General features: G+C 41.1%; 1 protein-coding gene across 5 annotated transcripts in view; it reads right to left on the bottom strand.

Moving 5' to 3' along the window:
- Nucleotides 1-17,555, bottom strand: part of RPTOR (regulatory associated protein of MTOR complex 1) — a 306,196-nt gene that overhangs the window by 209,508 nt on the left and 79,133 nt on the right. The window lies entirely within an intron of this gene.

Raw genomic sequence — 17,555 nt, 5'->3', positions numbered from 1 at the left:
GCACTCCAGCGGGGGCGCAGCAAACGTCATTCCACTCGCTGAGGTGGAGCACCAGGAACACTCTAGCCGCGGAGTCAGAGCGCTCTATGTGCCTTGCCAGCATGGATGGGTAGTGAGCTAGTGCGCCCAGAGCTCCTTTAATGCACTCTAACTCGCAAGTGCAGCCACGCCCTTAGTATAAAGACAAGAGACACATGGAGCCTCACTGATGGGGTGGTGCAAGGAAACAATGAGAATATTGGTCAGCATGATTAGGAATATTATCAATTGATTACACTCATCATTATGTGAACTTAAAATTTTAATGTTGCCTGCCCCCTACACAACAATTGTTAGTTTTCAATATGCCACATATTCCAGTATTGACAATATACTGCATTGAAAACATTGTTAGGGGAAAGCTGGAGTTTTGGCTGCTGTAGTGGGGGCGGTTGTTGCTTCTGGCACTGAAGAAGGCATAGAAAGCAATTTTAGATTATAAATAAATGCATTAGCTGGATGTTTTTTATAGCATGCATAACAGCAAAACAGTTAAAACAGATTTAATAAAGCATCTTTAAGTTTCAAAGTTAATGCATTGAAGGGGAGCATTTCATACTTGTTTCAGGCTGTTTGCAGACTCAGGAAGAAAACACTGCATTATTTTGCTCGTTTCACATTTTCAAGGCTATCTCAAAAACCAAGTGCGCTAGAAACAATTTTACAAAAAGAAAAACAGTCCACGGAATACAGTTTTACAGCCTTGGTTTGATTGATGATACTACTAGTTACCCTGTGAGGAAGATCCCTGAAATCACATCTAGAAAGGAAAAATTGTTTAGAAAAAATTGCCAGCATTCCAAAAATTAACAGTGTCTGGTTGATATAGGTATGTGGCGTCGAAGCAAATATTACATATTTGTAAACATTTAGCAACTAACTTGAAAAATGTTAGCTATTGACATATTTAGGAAATTTTACATAAAAGCTTGTAAAGACTTTTTAAAGACTATTTTACAATTTAAAAATATGCTTAAATAGATTCGTAAGCATCTATACTTGATCTTATGTACAGTTTACATACACGTCAGTTATCCTTTGCTTCCAGTAAATGACAGAGTGCCTGTCCTCAGGACAAACCACAAAGACATTCATAGCCAGCCTTCCAGTGTTCAAAATATGGAGCCCCCATCCTACCTGAGAAATCAGAGGCCGTTTTCCCTACATCATAAATAATCTGCAAACGCAAACATATTATCTGCCACTACCCTTCAGTCAGAGAGGTTGTACTGCCAGTCAAAACTAGAAATATAGAGAGTCAGTCACCTGCAAAGTGAGTGGATTTAAACATATAAAGCGTACACAACCGTGGAAGCTTTAGAGAGAAGGACAGTGCTAACAGGGCTGAGAAAGTTAGGATGACAGGTTTAAGGGTTATAATTTGAGTTAACTTTTGATTCATACAATGCAACTATTCTAATGTTCTAGGACAGTGCACACACTATTTCAAAATGTATTTCGTTACATAATACACACTAATGTAACTGACATTAATGTAATTTGCCAATGCTAATAAAATAATTAAAACGTCCTCTATGTAACCTGAAGTACCCCCAACCAGACACACAGTCTTGAGCAAACAGACTTTGCAACAGGTCCTGGAGATCAACAGGTTCAGGCTTAGCAGGCAACAAAATTACAACTAACAGCCCAGGGTCTCCAGATGCATCAAGAGCACCTCATGGCCAAGGTGTCAAACGCAAGAGAAAGATCTGAAAGAATCCTCACGGACACTCTCTTTCACCATTACTCAATCTCCTGATAAGACTAGCATCATCGCCGTGCCAGGGCATCAAGACCCAGACTGAAAGGGGTCCACAAATGTGAGGATGCCAGATGTTGCCTATAATAAACCAGCACTGTTGCAGAGGCTATTTATTTTAAAACAATCAGACTAAGAAAGGCCAAAAGAAAAACGCACACACATTGAGCCATCTCCCACATATATTGGCAATAGCATGATTTTCTTGTCCTATGGATCCCTACAACTCTATGCATACAGTTATTGGACAATATTTATTATAAACATTTGAATCCCAAGCCTCACAGAGTAATTTCAGGAACAGGACTCCTTAATTAACAGTCTTGTAGAAATCTTGTCGCAGAGGAGACGAATGGAGAAGGGGAAGAGGGATGTTCTCAGACTGACGTTATCAATAGTTTTTCGATTTGGGGGCAGTAGGGAGGGAGGTTATATTCTCTGTTTTTTGTACACAACTTAATATTTAGGTTCAGCCTCCATAAGAAAGGACAGTAACAGGAAGTTATTGATTTAGAGCTTTACCATGGTCATGAAAAACCAATCTATAAGAGAGATCACGTCTGTAGAGAATGTATTTCATACATCAAAATCACACAGATCAGATACAAATACTTCTCTTCGCCTCAAGAAAACTGCAATGCTGGGGTGTTACATATCCAGGGCTTAGCACTGACTTTTGGATCTACAATATTTCAGTGTCATTTCCTCTCAAGCTTCCTGAGCTAGATCAGTAAGACTGGTTTTGTGTTTGCGTAGATTTCCCTTTCCGCATACCAATTGATGATTAAGCCACACAACAATTAATACGATTAACAGGTCAGGGAAAACACCTGGTGAAAGCCTTCAGTAGGTAACAGCACAGCCGGTAATTTAATACGCCTTAGGTAAAGGCACTGCATTGGTGGTAGTGGTGCTCCAACCACAGCAAATGAGGAAATGATGGAGCACAAGCATTACTGCCTTTCCTCTATTATTCTATACATTTCATGAGGGATTTCATTCTTTCAAAGGATAAATAAAACATCTGCAGGGGAAACACCAATCTCACGAAGATGAGTTTCACTAGAGGGGGAAAAACCAATTCACTGGATTCCTCAATTTCTACCCTACTGAGAACTGTCGGAATATTTATTGGCTGCACAGAGCAATCCGGCAGTTCTGTGGATTTTTTGCACTCAAATTAATGCTCTTCTTTGAAATCATTTGCCTAATTACATTTTTAAAAACTTTTAATGGAGTCAAAGCATAAATCAAGTGTCCGTCAGGAAATTCTGAGTTAAAGCAACCCCTTTGCCATGAATCATTGTGTTATGCTCAGAGTGGTGAGAACTGCAGCAGCTCAGGCGTTGTGTGACAAAGTATTGTGGCTGCCACCTAGGAGATAAGATTTTGAATCACTATCTGTGTTTGGTTCCCCACGTGGTTCAACCCTGCCAGATGCTGAGCTTAGGGAGCCTACGGTAATTAAACAGTAGAGAGTTCTGAAGGTGACAATTTAAGGGAAGGAGTTGTTTCGGGTTGCTAATGCTATTAATAGGCCACTAGGGCAAGAAAGGGCTCAGAGCTTGGCCAAGGTTCCTGTCCTTGGATGGCAGTCACTGGCACAATGACAGAGACCAGGGCACTCCTCTCCTTTTTCATCACGAAAAAGTAAACCTCCAAAAGAAGAAATTTAAGCGGGGGAGGGAGCAAAATCTGTCACAAAGCATGATTAAAGCCTTGATCACCCATTTCCCTGCAGCTTAAGACCAGAATTCTGCTTCCAAGAAGAGCTCCACTAAGTTAAACCACAAGTATGTGAAGCTAGATACCAGAGGGACTGAGGAAGGGCAGAGAAGCCATGCCATTTCCCATCCCAGCCCTAAACAGAAAAGCACAACTGTAAAAGCTGCAATACCCGGATATAGTTTGGGTGAAGAGTAGAAAAGACAGCAGCTATAAATAAATAGTTTGGCCTTTATCCGGCCTTTATTACTTTAATTTTGCATTATTATTGTAGGCAGAATAACAACACATAAAACCATTCATCTTCCATTACTGGGAACCCTTTGTGATCCTGTTATACTGATTAATTGCGTCTATGCAGTCTCCAAGTGGGAAGTTATTTTGCAATGGTGATTACTTCTAACAATCCCAAAATGGCTTACCCTAGAAACTTCACATTGTATTAATATGTTGGTATTGAGGAGGCCTGGTACTTTTGGATAGTTTAGGGGAGACCATAGGGAAATTTAATTATTAGAAGCAATTTCCTCAACTATTAAGCTGCAGAGATCTTAACTCCTTGTGCTGTCAATCTGAACAGACACAGGGAAGAAAGCAGTGGGGAAAGCTACCCCAGGGAGGAGCAAACTCAAGCCTCATATAGGTTGGATCTCCACCTTTCTAAAACCTAAGAAAATTTTCAAAAACACAAAAAAATAAAACTTGGTTAAAGTAGAATTAAGGCTGTAAATCTGTTTCTTAAGGCAGTGTTTCCCAGCCTAGGGAGTACCAGGATGGCTGGCAGAGAGTGCATGAGGCATCTTTGGTGAGCAGTGCCAGGGAGACGGGGTTACAACCTATAACCCCTTTGACATGTTTTCATTGTGGCAGGCTGGTATGGTACACTTCAGCTGTGGGACCAACCAAGATCAAAGCAAGCTGGGGCGGGGGGGGGGGAGGTGGCCTTCCATGTTTGAGAACACAAGCCATGCACTGCAGGAGAAGGACCCTTGACACCCCCAGAAGATTGCACATATTGTAAAAGCACATAAAGTGCACGTGCTCCACTATGAGGGTGAGGAGTGCAATACCGTGGCCTAAATGAATAAAATGAACTGCAAAAAAGGAGGAAGTCGAGGTTGTTAAACACAGAATTGTTAATGCTATAAATATCCCTGTTCTTCAAATCTTCAGAACAAGACTAAATGAGCTATGAGTAAAGCAGATTATAGATGGAGGTATATGTCTGTCTATGTGATTATAAAGATTCCTAATGGTGCTTTTAATTGAACTATTGGATGCCTCATTCACTTCAGGCCAGAGAGGACACAGCTACCTGCCAGCCGGAACACTCAGAAAGGACTGGATAGTTTAATTATAAGCACTTTAGTGAACCCTGAAATTATGTATTCTAAATTTTGCAAGTTGAAATAATGCAGTCTCCCTGCATGCAGCTGCACTGCACCACCACTATGCTTTATACTACGAACTAACCTACAAGCACAAAAACTGACTATACTTAAGTTATGCCAAAAGTTGCCCACAGAGGTTCTACAGTTTTACAGCTGCCTGAGTTGATAACAATTCTTCAAACCAACAATTTTTAGAATAGCAACTTAGTCTATTAGCAAGTAGCAATGCATATTTCTAAGTGCTCTGAAAACACACACACACACACACTCTTGAAAGCTGTGCACCATCTAGTATTAAAACCTCGTTACATAGCAGCTAACCGAACCCATTTACAAGAAAAGCAAGTGTCTCTAGTTATACTGTTTCATTATTCAGATTAAAATTATTTCCAGATGAAATATATAAATGCAAAAATGTCTACACCAAGGGCACCATTAATTAAGAAACCTGCATCCAGTAGTGTGGTCCAATCTGAGTTTAGCCACACAGGGTTGGGGGGAGAAAAGGAAAAGGTACAAATGGGCATTTTAAGAGTTGTTGAGAAGGTAATGGAATTGAAACAAGACTTGCTCCAATTCCCCACATCCTGCTGAATAGTATCTGCATGATGTGACAGAGGTAAATGTCAGTTATCAATATTTAACCAGCCAAAGGACCAACAGCCTGGTATACTCTTGAAGTAAGGAATTTCCACACTTCAACTACCTTTACCAAGCAGTTGGAAATCACAGGTAGATGCGAGAATTCTGAAGAAACAAAAGGCTTCTGATGAAGTGGGTATTAGCCCACGAAAGCTTATGCCCAAATAAATTTGTTAGTCTCCAAGGTGCCACAAGGACTCTCGTTGTTTTTGCTATTTAATGCAACTCAGATGAAATATTTTGGGTGATATTAGTTATGAAGTCTGTTGATCAGAACAGCTTGTTTTAAAAGGAGAATTTCGACCTTTCCCTCAATGTCCCAAGCAAACACTCACATTGAAGAGTCTTCCTAAAATCCACTTTCTTTATCCCCCTTAAAAAGGAGCCTTCTACTTTCTGGACCATATAGATCTGTATCTCCATATAATTTTTAAGGGAGATGAACAAAGAGTACATATGTCACAAGAAGTATAAGGTTCCTGACCCCTCCAAGCAAACAAAATTAAAAAGCACTGGCCTGTTCCTAGTTTCCTTCTAGGATCAGAAAACAATTAAACACAAGATAGACTAAAGAACTTTGCACAGAACATCTTAGATTCCTTTTACTGTACTCTGTCTGGTGTTCCAATCAAAAAAGCAATGAAATTTATTACAAAGGTGTACAATATTTTGCTTTGGCAAAAACCAGAGGGTGAACTGATGAAAATTAACATGGAGCTCTGGATCTAGAATAGCATTATGCCAATGGTCCCCAAACTTTTTTCATCGTGCCCACCCTTACTCATAATGGAACCTGTCTGTGCCCCCCGCGGGAACTACCGTTGGGAACGTGGGCTGGGAGCAGAGCTGCAGTAGGGGCCCGAGCTGCAGCTGGGACCAGGGGAGGGTCCAGAGCAGAGCTGGGGGCAGAGCAGGAGTGGGCAGCACTCCCTCCACGCCCACCATGGGGGCTGGCCCAGGCCTCACTGTGCCCCCCGAACATTCCTCTGTGCCCCCTAGGGGGGCATGCCCCACAGTTTGGGGATCACTGCATTACGCATGTGTAAACCAGCCATCTACAGCTCTGCCAGTGAAGCTCTATACTGATCTGCAGTGACCCCTACTCATAGACTCATTGATATTAAGGTCAGAAGGGACCATTATGATCATCTAGTCTGACCTCCTGCACAACGCAGGCCACAGAATCGAACCCACCCACTCCTGCAATAAACCTCTCACCTATGTCTGAGCTATTGAAGTCCTCAAATCATAGTTTAAAGACTTCAAGGTGCAGAGAATCCTCCAGCAAGTGACCCGTGCCCAATGCTACAGAGGAAGGCGAAAAACCCCCAGGGTGTCTTCCAATCTACCCTGGAGGAAAATTCCTTCCCGACCCCATATATGGCGATCAGCTGAACCCTGAGCATGTGGGCAAGATTCACCAGCCAGATACCCAGGAAAGAATTTTCTGAAGTAACTCAGATCCCACCCCATCTAACATCCCATCACAGGCCATTGGGCCTATTTACCCTGAATAGTTAAAGATCAGTTAATTGCCAAAATCATGTTATCACATCATACCATCTCCTCCATAAACTTATCGAGTCTAATCTTGAAGCCAGATAGGTCTTTTGCCCCCACTGCTTCCCTTGGAAGGCTATTCCAGAACTTCACTCCTCTGATGGTTAGAAACCTTCGTCTAATTTCAAGTCTAAACTTCCCAATGACCAGTTTATATCCATTTGTTCTTGTGTCCACATTGGTACTGAGCTTAAATAATTCCTCTCCCTCTCCGGTATTTATCCCTCTGATATATTTATAGAGAGCAATCATATCTCCCCTCAGCCTCCTTTTGGTTAGGCTAAACAAGCCAAGCTCCTTGAGTCTCCTTTCATAAGACAGGTTTTCCATTCCTCGGATCATCCTAGTAGCCCTTCTCTGTACCTGTTCCAGTTTGAATTCATCCTTCTTAAACATGGGAGACCAGAACTGCACACAGTATTCCAGGTGTGGTCTTACCAGTGCCTTGTATAATGGTACTAACACCTCCTTATCTCTACTGGAAATACCTCGCCTGATACATCCCAAGACCGCATTAGCTTTTTTCACAGCCATATCACATTGGCGGCTCATAGTCATCCTATGATCAACCAATACTCCAAGGTCCCTCTCCTCTTCCGTTACTTCTAATTGATGCGTCCCCAGCTTATAACTAAAATTCTTGTTCTTAATCCCTAAATGCATAACCTTACACTTCTCACTATTAAGTTTCATCCTATTACTATTACTCCAGTTTACAAGGTCATCCAGATCCTTCTGTATGATATCCCAGTCCTTCTCTAAATTGGCAATACATCCCAGCTTTGTATCATCCACAAACTTTATTAGCACACTCCCACTTTTTGTGCCGAGGTCAGTAATAAAAAGATTAAATAAGATGGGTCCCAAAACTGATCCCTGAGGAACTCCACAGGTAACCTCCCTCCAGTCTGACAGTTCACCTTTCAGTCTGACCCACTGTAGTCTCCCTTTCAACCAATTCCTTATCCACCTTTCAATTTTCATACTGATCCCCATCTTTTCCAATTTAACTAATAATTCCCCATGTGGCACCACATCAAATGTCTTACTGAAATCTCGGTAAATTAGATCCACTGCGTTTCCTTTGTCTAAAAAATCTGTTACTTCCTCAAAGAAGGAGATCAGGTTGGTCTGGCATGATCTACCTTTTGTAAAACCATGTTGTATTTTGTCCCATTTACCATGACCTCAATGTCCTTAACTTCTCCTTCAAATTTTTTTCCAAGACTTTGCATACTTCTATTGCATACTACTATTTTAGTTCCTGTGGCCCCAAGGGGCCCCTGGTATGGAACAGTAAAACTCAGCTGGCCTGACCAGCTCAGTACACCTCACACACACTGCTGTCATGATGTTTATTTAAAAAGGTATCTTGTAATCCAGGGGTTCTCAAACTTCAGTGCACCGCGGCCCCCTTCTGACAACAAAAATGACTTCACGACCTCCGGAGGGGGGACCGAAGCTTGAGCCCACCCAAGCCCCACTGCCCCAGGAGGGGGGGACAAAGCCTGAGCCCCACCACTCTGGGCAGGGGGCCAAAGCTGAAGCTCAAGGGCTTCAGCCCCACACCACTTTGGGGTCCCAACCCACAGTTTGGGAACCACTGTAATATATCATTTGAAAACTAACAACATGCTGGTCATGAATATCACTTTGAAATATATATAACAACGCTGTTTGTGAAATTATGGATATTCTCTGATATTATGTTTTGGTGTATATAAACAGACCAAGGAGACAAAATAGTTTTTTTTCCAGAGGAGAATGGCCAACACCTCTTCAGCTCAATCGCAAATCAAGTCAGGTGTGGCCAAGAACAATGGACTATTCATTTGCATCAGAGATCACAGAAAAATCATTTGCATTGCAAAATCACAGGAGACTGCAAAAATTAACATGGTATCCACAACTTGGTGGACACAGAAAGCTGAGCCTCAGAAGGGCTTCCTGACTTTGAAAACAAAGATAAACTTTGAGGATATAAGAACTTGCTGGAAGACTTTAGGGTATCCATCTCCTGAGGGAACAAAGAAACCAGCTCTTTGATTCTGTGAGGATAGGATCCTGGCTGGAGCAGCGAGCCATGCCGGAGAATACGAACAAGTTGGTAGCTTATGCTCAAATGAATTTGTTAGTCTCTAACGTGCCACAAGTCCCCCTCTTCTTTTTGTGGAAGAAACTATGGTAGGCAAAGCTATCTCTTGCTAGAACTGAGTTTTAGACACTAGAAAGCATGTTATTTTTATTTCGTTTATAATCCTCACACATCTCTTTCACTGTCTGAAGTCACTTAAATCTATGTTCTTTAATAAATGTATTCTTAGTTTTCTACAAACCATTTCAGTGCTGTTATATTGGAGTAAGCATGAATCTTCAGCAAACCTAACAGGTTGATATGTACCCTCTCTCTTTGCAGGCAGCGAACTTAACTTCTGTGAGTGCCCAGTGAAAGGGACTAGACACTGCCAGACATGGTTTTGGGGAGACTTGGGACTGGAAAGGCTGTTGGTGCACCCCGCAAGGAGTAATCAGATTGATGGAAGCCAGGGTGAGGCCCTTGTGCTGTGAACATGCCGCTGGTGTCAGGGTTCTGAGCAAAAGATGCACAGCACAGAAGCATCCAGGGTTACAGGGCATGCATCCAATAACAATGCCTTACTGGTCAGAGTGTATCCTCATAGCAACCGTCCTGAAATATAATCCTGACTTGCAAACAACTCTATTATTATAGATGTAGGACTCTTCTGTATACAGAGTGATATCATGTGGTCTTGACATATGCCCTCTAACGACTGTGTTGTGCCTTGGGTCAGATTTGAATGTATGTCTAAATGGAAAAGGTATTAAAACACCAGACCCTGCCCACGCATGTGCAGCTTATTTAATACAATATAGTTAAAAGGGATCAATAATCTAATTATTGAAAGAAAGCCTGGATCTAAAGCTGAATTTGAGAAACAGATAAAACATTTACAGATTGTTTATATATTTGTACTGGGAACAAATCCTTTACAATGAAATTAGTATAGGTTCAGAACTGACCCACACTAACCTAACCAATTTGATCATACCTGGGATTCAACTGACACGCAACTACAAGGGTAGGGAATCTGGATGCAGAAGGGAAACCACAAGGTAATATACCTATAAAAGAGATTATTCATAGTCTGACAGGTTTGCACTCCTTCATACTTCTGCTCAGCACAATATTCAGTGCAGTGGCCGTGATTGTCTTAAAAGAGCTATTCCTTGGACTACAACTCACATTGTTTATTATTTGATAGCACCCAAAGTTGTACTGGGCACAGCAGAGACATAAAAGTCTCCACCTCAAGAAGCTTGCAATCTGAATTTAAAAATGTGACAATGTGCAAAGATAAACAGCAAGTCAAGGATGGGGCAAGGGAGAGTCAACGTTACAGCTACAACTACATGATAATCCGGTTCCTAGCTTCAGGCATGTGCACACCTGGGAGGTTCTGTGCATATTTGAAATAAATCATTTAAATATGAGAGAGCACAAATACATGAGACCATGTAAGTCACTCCACTCTCACAGATATCACTGAACAGGTGATTTTTGAAGTATCATTTAAATGCAAGTGTGGTGGCTTAGCAGAGCAGAGCAGGGAGGGCATTCCGGGAACAGGTGCAGCTTGGAAAGACAGCATGAAGAGGTTTGCTGTGGAAAGAGGTGAAAGCATAATCAAGGCTGGTATCACTGGCAGAGCTCAAGGGCTGAATTAATAGAAAGCTTTTAATGAAAGACAAGCACCCATAGAATAGAGGGTTTCATTGCTAAAACATTTACTAACGCTTTAGTTTTCATGTCTTGTGTTAGTAAACTCTAGCCTGGGGAAGCAAAATAATTTCACATGACTAAATTCAGAAACATCCCACTATTTTGGAAGTTAAAATAATTATATTTACTGTCACCTCTTTCAAAACATAGTTTTCATTTCAGGTGGCTGGTTAGTGGGATTTAAGTGAACAAAACATAGCAAATATACAACTCCTGCTGAGTGAATTTGTTTGGGTGTGGCAAGGAGTCCATTCTTTTCGTTTTTCGTAACAAAAATTAAACTACAGCCTCATTTGTTACTAATGACTGCCAAAACAATGCAAGTCTGAGCGACTGAAGTAAACCAGCAGCATTTCTCTCTATCCAGTGTGCTCGGTTCGAGGAACCATGTAACATTCCGTACCAAAACATGTTTACAGACTATTCCACATTTATATTTATTTGGACTAATGTAAAAATCCAGTATTCCAAAATATAGAGGCCTTCTGAACAAACATTAAGGATGATATAATGTAGTTCAAATGTTAAATGCATATATGTTAACACAGAGCATGATTATTGCTAAGGGCTTGTCTACAACTTAATTCAGAATAAGATAAGGTGCGAATTTAAATCATAATAGCTATTCCTAAATAACTCCATGTGAGGACATTTATTCCAGTTTAGTTTAATCCAGTTTGCATAATCTAAAACTAAACCAGAAGAAAACATTCTTTTTCAGAATAAGAGTGTGTCCAAACATGTAGGCATTCCTGAATAACGCTATGTGAGAGAAGCCCTTACTTTCAAATTCAGATAAATCCATCGTATCTAACCAGCAAGAGATGTTAAAAGAGATCAATAGTGAACAAGTAAGAGCATTCTCTGAAGTGATTCTCACTCAACCCGAAGAGATAAGAAATGGCCCAGTACAGACATAGTTAGAGGGACTAAACACACCATGAAAGGCCTTAGGCTGAAAGGAGGGAACGTACACAACCAGGGAAGGTTCTGGAAAGAAGTCAACAAGTTATTTTTGAAAGTCCAAGGGTTGAATGAGTTGAGAAATGCTGAAGCAGCAGAAATGTGACAGGGTAACGCAAAATCACTTATCCACAAGGTGACGCCAAAAGAACTCAGATATTTCAGGTCAGTGCTAAAAGATGATAGAATGAGATACAATACAATTGGAAGCTACACTGCGACTTCTCAGTGTCTTTGTTGGCATTATTCCTTGAAAAACAAGATGTGGTTGTGGTAGGAAGGGAGGAATGCTTACGACTGTCCTACCAACAAGATAATGTGAAGGAAACAGATTTTACTAAGAGAGTTCAAACTACTGCAGGTTTTGCCTCGGTGTGGAACAGGAATAAATTCATTTAAACCATGTTTGAAAGCTTTCCAAGACTAGACTACTAGTAGGTATGAGTTTGAATGCATCCCTCAGGCTGATTTCAGAAATTCAAGACTTTGAGAAAAGGGCTTATGTTGCCTGTCTAAACAATCCTCAGAAAACAGTCTTTTAAAATTTCATCTCTTCCTTTACAATGAATTGTGCACTAATACAAAGGTATTGGACTGACAGACTTGGAGCCTGAAGCCTTTTATTCATCTACAAAACAGATACAATGCCAACAACAGCAGTGCAATCTCTCCACCATGTGAATCAGCCCTGACCTGGAGGGGTGAGATGGTAGTTCAGTCTCTTCACCGAGTCCTTGAAACTGCCAGCTAATGGCAAGGATGTGTCAGTTCCAAAAACTTCATCTTCTGGTTTTTAAACCAGGAAGAGATACTGTTGACAGTTTATCAGGAAGAATTTTGTCTTGAAGGCAGAGATCACTTCTAATGAACTTTACCATGTTCCTCCCCAGAGGCTATACTCATCCATACCTTGAAACAAACAGAGTAACGTGCACAAATATCTACATGACTATTGCCATATAGTTAAATACAGATTCCCGTGGGCATCTCCAGTGTCTCAGGAGAAGTTTAAAATTGGGTTATTGATCAGTTAAAAATAATCTGACCCTACCCAGTGATACATCCTTCCCCTTAGAGACTAAACCAATTTATTTGAGCCTAAGCTTTCGTGAGCTACAGCTCACTTCATCGGATGCAAGCTGTAGCTCCCGAAAGCTTATGCTCAAATAAATTGGTTAGTCTCTAAGGTGCCACAAGTCCTCCTTTTCTTTTTGCGAATACAGTCTAACACGGCTGTTACTCTGAATCCTTCCCCTGAAATCAATATTATCATGCAGAGAAAAAGATGACACAACTGGCTTTAAAAAACACTACATATTTAGACTACCAGCTGTATAATTTAACTAAAATAAGCCACACAGGGCAGCCTTCAGTCCCTTGTCCCAAGATTCAACTTTACTAGCATGAGTTACTAAACACACAGAATACAGCACTTCCCAGCACAAGTGACCTGCCTATTCAGATTAATAAACGTAGTTAATTATTTGTGCTAGCTGCAGTGGATGTGGAATTTCTATATAATAATCTACTTTTTATTTTATGAACACTGTATGTGCCCTTATAGAGAGGTGAAGTTATTGTATATTGAGGTAGTAGAATGCTTATTATATGCCTATATTGTGTTAATTAATTGGGGGCTGTTGGAAGAACAAATAGGAAGGTAACACAACAGCTCCCCAGATAAGAACTATTAGCTTAGAGAATCCTATATCCTGTCTCCATTGAAGATGCTCACCTTGTTTTGCCAGGCTAGGAGCCCAGAGATCGAAAAAAACACTAAGATAAAAAGCCCTTCTCAAGAGCCCTTCTTAAATGCAGGGAGACAGGCTGAAAAATAGCAAGTCTCTAGTAGTTGGACCTTCCCCCAAAGAAGGTACAGGGGACGGCAAGCCTTAGTAGTGGGCAAGTATTCATATAGATTGGTTTATTTTTATTTATTTTATAAAATCTGTTTTCTCTTAAATGCTTTTGGTCTAAATAAATAATACTTTTGCTTTGCCTGTTAGTTACTGGCTACCATTCTCATTACTCTCAAATGGAAATGAAAAGCCAGTTCTTCCAAGAGGTAATCATAGTTGATCACAGGGGACTATAGATCAGTCAGAGTGGGAGAATCACATGATTCTACCCCAAGATAGGTGATGGCTAGAGATCTGTGAGGAGGTGTGCTCAGAAAAACAAGGACGGGTGAGAGGTACAGTTAATCTGCTAAAGGACACAAGCCATCAAAACATTTGAGATAAGGAGCCAAGCATATTATCTTAGCATACAGCTCTACCCAAAGCCAATCTACACATCACTGCCAGTTTGGTGTTTGTCTCTCACCTACCACCTGTGGGCTGCTTGCCCTGAAATTCAACAGGGGAAATTTAATTTTTTTTGTACCTAAGTGTATAGACATAGGGAGTAGGCTTCAGTTCTAAGTTACCAAATATATGCTTAGGATTTTCTGTAGCACCCTTACTGTAGTATTGAAAACAGGTCACCGGCCTTCCACGAGGCGTTGAAGTACACTCCATTGGCTGACACCCTGAGAGCCCAGGGCTACGAGGTCCAGATCCACGCCCTGATCGTGGGAGCTCTGGGTTCATGGGATCCCCACAACGAGCCGGTATTGAGAGCGTGCAGAGTCGGTCGACGCTATACCCGGCTCATGAGAGAGCTCATGGTGTCCGACACCATCAGGTGGTCCAGAGACATCTATACGGAACGCATCACAGGACACTGCCAGTACCAGGCCGAGTAACCAAGACCACCGACCAGGGAAATAACCCACTTCCTTCCCTGACAAACCGAGGAATGCACCCCACCCATGTACTTATTCTCTACATAACTACTGACTTGGACTCTTAATACATTCCATGGGTGGTGTACCTGAGCCTACTTATCCACTGACATTTTAAAAACTCCTGCACCCCAATCTGGATCTATGCTGGTTATGTGATATGTATGTACCTCATGCACCTTGGAACCGATACTTGCAATCCCCCATAACCCAAGCTCGACCCCAGATAAAGTATTGCTTATTTCTGATATTACAAAAAAGCTAAAAAAAGCACTCTATTCCAAGACGACAAACGCCATCTTATACAGCAGTTTCACTAAATTAAGTTCTTGAGTGATGCTTTCCTTTATTTATTTTATGTTTTTATGTAAAAAGACAGTGTGGTGGCAGATCAGAGGACTGTAGTTAACAGAGGGAACCAGTGAAGTCATCAAGATCAGCAGCTCTACTTAAGGGTTTCAAAGTCTGCATCACAGCCTGAAAAGGGAAGGAAAGGAGAAATTCCATTGAGCTGATGGCAGACTTAACATTTTGCTCATTATAATTAGCACTTGGCTATTCCAGATGTAACATGCTGTCGCTGTACCAAACAGAACAGAATCTATTGGTCTGAGGAATAATGAAAAAAGAATTAAAGTTAACTTCAGCACCAGAGATATGATTGTCTTTTTTTTTTTTTTTTTATTTTATTAAACTACCTAGGAGACCAAAGTTACAGCCCAAGCCTCTTTTCAGTTCCACGGGCCAATTAGGGTTGGACATCCTGTGAAGGCAGAGTGCTCAGCTCCCAGCAAAACGAGTAGAAGCAGCAAAGATCACTTTGTGCTATGACAAGATCCACTGGGAAATTTAGGATCAGTTAGGATGGGCTTTATATTCCCATCCCTTCCCTAAGACAGATGCTGTCATGTGGATCCTTTAAAAGGCAGTTACCAACCAGTAGGGGGCACAAAGGAGGAAATCCTCAAAAGGAGGATCCCTGCTCCCCACATAGGTTTGACATAATGAAAAACCTAAAAATTTAGTTGTTTCATAATGCCACCTTCCGTGTGTATATTTTATGAGGATATGTAATTGGGTAGATTGGTAGAACCATTCCCAGAATTTCCCATTATTTAAATCGATTAACTATAAGCCAATGCTGGTTATTGGTATGCAAATGTTTTACTTGACAATAGAGCCAGTAAGTGATTGTGAGACTTTCAGATGGATTTGCATTTCTTTAAGCACCATAAGGACTTGAGTTTTAGTGGCTGATATAAGATGACCCAATAGGAGTCACCACCACATGGCAGTAACTTAGGGTATTACTACCACATTACTTGTGAGGATGATGATTAAATCATATCCACATCTCACACTGAGGAAACGGGGGGGGGGGGGGGTGTTATGAAGTGATGATTGAAGCTAATGGTTTAACAAGTTCATAAGATGCTCCAAGAAGGAAAAAATAGGGTAGAGAGAGGTTCTTATAGAACTACTCCCTGCTGAAAATAAACTGCTTGTTGAAGGTTAAAGAAACTGACCTCAGAAGGAAAGCAGACTCCATCAGCTTCTTCTCGGTTCTAAGGAAGCAGAATAAATGGCTACAGAAACTGGAAGCTTTCTATTAAATATGAATGTTTTTGTTAGTGTTAGGGCAGGGGAACTCTATGCGTCAACCTCTGAATTTCTGGGTTCCTGGCATAGGTCACCCATTTTCACTTGTATGAGGATCTCACACAAGCCTGCAAGAGTGCAAACTGCAAAAGCCACTGCATGATTAAGTGTAATTCCTAGATTTTGCTCAGGGGAATACTAATATTGGAATGCCAGGGACTGTAGTTGCTAAATTAGCTGTTACCACCCAAGAAAGATCTTGGGGAATCACCATGGACAGTTCTCTGAAAAAGTCTCCTCAGAGCATAGCAGCGATTAAAAAGGCTAACAGTATGTTAGGAACTATTAGGAAAGTCTAAGAAAATAAGACAGAAAACATAATGCCACTATATAAATCTATGGTGTGGCCGCATCTTGAATATCGTGTCCAGTTCAAGTTTTCCCATCTCTAAAAGGGTATGTTGGAACTGGGAAAGGTTCACCAAAATGATCAAGCGTATGGAATTACTTCCATACAAGAAGAAACTAAAAATATTAGGGATGTTCAACTTAGAAAAGAGACAACTAAGGGGGGGAATATGATAGAGGTATATAATATGAATGGTGCGGAAAAAGTGGAGAGAGAAGTGTTATTTACCCTTTCTCACAATACAAAAACCAGGGGTCACTCAGTGAAATTAACATGCAACAGGTTTAATACAAACAAAAGGAAGTATTTTTTCACACAATACACAAACCAACCCGTGGAACTCATTGCCATGGGATGTTGCGATAGCCAAAAGACAGGCCCCTATTAGCCAACCTCATGATCAGGATGACTTTAAAGGTCTGACTATCAAAAGCTGGGAGTGGAACACAGGGATGGATCACTCCATAATTGTCCTGTTCTGTACACTTGCCCAGAAGCTCTGATACAAGCCACCAGTGGAGACAGGATATTGGGCAAGATGGGCCATGGTCTGACCCAGTACAGCAGTTCTTACAGTGTGTGTAAAAGCAGCTGTTAATCTCCCACTTTCATGATAGTGAATTCAATCAACTTTCTTGAAAAATGAAACTGTAAGAAAATTGCAGCCTGCCATACTTCTCACTGTTTCGCAGAGCTTCAGTTTGAAGAAATAACACAAAACAGTTCTGCATGCAAGTTTAACCCTAACTCAAACCAATGTCAGCAGCATGAATTCAGATTCCACACTTCAGGAGGCAACTGTCAGTTTGATGTAACATGTTCCTCAGCAAATCTGGAACAACTTTTCCCTAAGAGACATACAAAATATGCATATACAC

The sequence above is a fragment of the Natator depressus genome, chromosome 14 (assembly GCF_965152275.1).
Source record: "Natator depressus isolate rNatDep1 chromosome 14, rNatDep2.hap1, whole genome shotgun sequence".
NCBI lineage: Eukaryota > Metazoa > Chordata > Testudines > Cheloniidae > Natator > Natator depressus.
The sequence above is the reverse complement of the archived record's forward strand: the minus strand, read 5'-3'. Positions and strand labels throughout refer to the sequence as shown.